Genomic DNA, 3,126 nt, shown 5'->3' with positions numbered 1-3,126 from the left:
ACTTAGTGAACCAAGGTGCGAGTGGAAGGAGGATGGTCACCCCGCAGCGTCGATTCGCAGAGTTGAGCGTATGTGACCCTTTCCACCCTTTCCGCCCTGCCTGGTGTTTCACGAACCCTTCTGGGTTCGTGACGTCACAGACTAGTGACACGCTGGTGTCACCACCCTGGTGTGTCGCAGACTGCAGTAGATGGCGGCGCTTCCCTCCGAGTTCCTCGCACGCCTTCACAAACAGGACCAACTTGGTGAAACGAGAAGCTAGTTGAAACATGGATTCCGCACCGTGTGGCTTGAGAGAGTTGAGTACGTGGCGCTTTCCCCATCGGCCCCGCGTCCGTTTTCAATCGCCTGTACCATCGTGAAACCAGATTTCAGTCAAAAGAGAGTTTCTCCACGATACTTGTTTCACACCGCTCGCGCGTATTGTGTCCCTTTCCCCACAGTTTTCCGCAGGTGTTTCCACACACGTCTAACGTAGTGAAACCTGATGATGTTCCTTGAAGGATGGCTTCACCACCCTGTTGTTCCGCAGAGTTCGGGCACAGGCCACTTTCCGTGTAGGCCCTGCGTAGGTTTCAGGCCACGTCTAGCTTTGGGAAACGAGATGTTAGGGGAAAGGTGCTCTCCACGAAGTGGTTCATGCAGTTGGCACAGAGGAACTCTCGTTGTGGGCCTACCTTTGTCTTCCAACTATTCTCACTGAGTGCAAAGAGATGCAGTTACCTGAGAGATGTTTTCCCCACAGTGTTGTACCACAGAGTTGAGCGATCCGTGCCACTTCCTCACCCCCACCCCCACCCCCACCCCCACCCCCCATAGGCCCTGGGAGTTTTCGAACACTTTTAATTTCATCCAGCGAAAGCACAGGGCCGTTGAAAGAGGGCTTCACCGCCATGTGGTTTCAGAGATTCGAGGTATGGCCCTTCCCACACACGCCCCCGCATGGTTGAGGTTTTCAGACGCTCCTCACCTCGTGATACAAGGTGTTCCTGGAAAAGTGGCTTCCGCCAAGTGCAGTTTGACAAAGGGTACGGCACTGCGGGCACAGGCCCTGCATAGTTTTGCCAACACTTGCGACTTACCCCAGACGACGTGTCTGCGGAATGATGGGTTCCCCGCAGTGTCGCACCGCAGAATGGAGTCTATGGCGCTCCGCGTGTAAGCCCCGCATAGGCTTTCCAAATTGTCTCACTTGGTGAGACCAGACGCTCCTGGAAAGAATTTTCTCACGACCGTGTGGTTTCAGAGAGTTGAGTTTATGGCACTTGCCCTCATCGCCTTCTCCTAGGTTTTCAAACACTTGTAACAGCGAAAGCAGAATGTGCGTTGAAAGACGGCTCCACCACAGTGCAAGCAGGTGTTGTTTCCCAGCCTTGAGGATTTGACACTGTCCACAGAGGCCCCGCCTAGCTTTTCCAACACTTCCAACTTCGTATGCGAGACGGTAGTCGAAAAGGGGTTTGTTTCTGCAAAGTGCAGTGCGACCAGAGCCTATGGCCCTATCGGCACAGGCCCTCCAGAGTTTTTCACAAAGTCTAACTTAGTGAGATGACAGGTTTGTTGGAGGATGGTTTCCCCACAGGTTCTTTCCCAGGCTGGAGTCTGTGGCACTATGTGCCTAGGCCCCGCGTTCGTATTCACACCCTTCGAAGTTAGCGAACCGTGATGCTGGTTGCGAGAGGCTCCCTCCCGCGTATTCTCTCACTGGGTCGAGCACGTGTCACTTTCCAGATGGTTCCTGCCTAGGTGTGCATACCATGCGAGATGGTAGCGGAAAGGTGGTTTCTGCGGAGTGCAGTTGGACAGAGTCTATTATGTACTACGGCACGGTCAACACTGGACCCATAGCGATTTTTCAAAGCCTTCTAACGCAACGAAATGAGGCGAGTCTTGAAAGATGGTTCCCCGCTGTTGTTTCGCAGAGGTGAGGATTCGGCACTTTTACCGTGTAGGCCCTGCCCACGTTTTAAAAGAGTTCGCAGCGAAACCTTGATAGACTTAGTTGGGAAGACTGTGAGACCCCAGTGCTGTTTCCAGAGGCGAGGGTATGGCACTTGCCGCATAAGCCCGCCATCCGTTTTCGACACAGCAGCCTCAGTGAGACAAGATGCTAGTGGAAAGATGGCTTGCCCAGGGCGTTTCGTGCGGTGGAGTGCCTGGCACCTTGGGTGTAGGTCGGCACGGGTTTTCCAACGTGTGGCTTACCGCAACTCGGTGTTAGTTCCTCAGCTGATTCCTGCACACTTTCGTTTCTCGGGGGTTGAGTGCATGGCCGTGGCGTCGTGGGCCCCGCATGGGTTTTCAAGCGCTACGTAACCTTACTGACACGAGGTGCCCGTTGAAAGATGGTTTCGCCATCTTGTTCTTTGCCAAGAGGTGAGCGTACGGCACGTTGCGGGGCGGGGGGCACAGTCCTCGCACGGCTGTTCCAACACCTCTCACCTGGGGGAACCCAGACGTTAGCCGGGAAGATGGTTTCTCCACAGCGATCTTTCAGAGTCGGGTGTGTGCCACTTTGCCCCCAGGGTTGCCGGCATTGGGTTTCAGACGCTTCAAAGTGAGTGAAACAAGACGTTACTCGAAAGACGGTGATCCCACCGTGTTGTTCCTCGGAGGGGAGTATAGGGCACCTTATGCTTCGGCCCCGCAAGGATGTTCCAGCCCTCCTAAATGAGTGGAGACTCAGGGTAGTTGAACGACGGTTTCACCACTCTGCCGTTTCACAGAGTTGAGTAGCTGGCCCGCTCCGCATACGCCCTGCAGAGTAGAGTCTTCAAACGTATTCGGCAGAGCGAAACCAGACGGGACTTGAACCAGACGGCCTCCCCACAAGTGCTGTGTCACAGAGTTCAGTATGGGGCATGTTTCCCGCTAGGCCTCGCCATAGGTTTTCAGGCACTTTTAACTTACACGAGGTGACTGTGGAAAGATGGCTTCCCGACCGCGTCCGTTGTGTTGGGTACATGGCGCTTTCCATGGAGACCCTGCATTTCCTTTCCAGCATTTCTGACTTCCGGAAACAATGTCTGAGTTGAAAGACGGTCCCTCTCCCCCTTCCTCCTCCACCCTCTCCCCCCGTCCCCCCTCCCATACACACACACACACACGCACACACACACACACACA

This window comes from Panthera onca, chromosome X (genome assembly GCF_046562875.1).
Source record: "Panthera onca isolate mPanOnc1 chromosome X, mPanOnc1 haplotype 2, whole genome shotgun sequence".
Taxonomy (NCBI): Eukaryota; Metazoa; Chordata; class Mammalia; order Carnivora; family Felidae; genus Panthera; species Panthera onca.
This window is presented reverse-complemented; position numbering follows the sequence as displayed.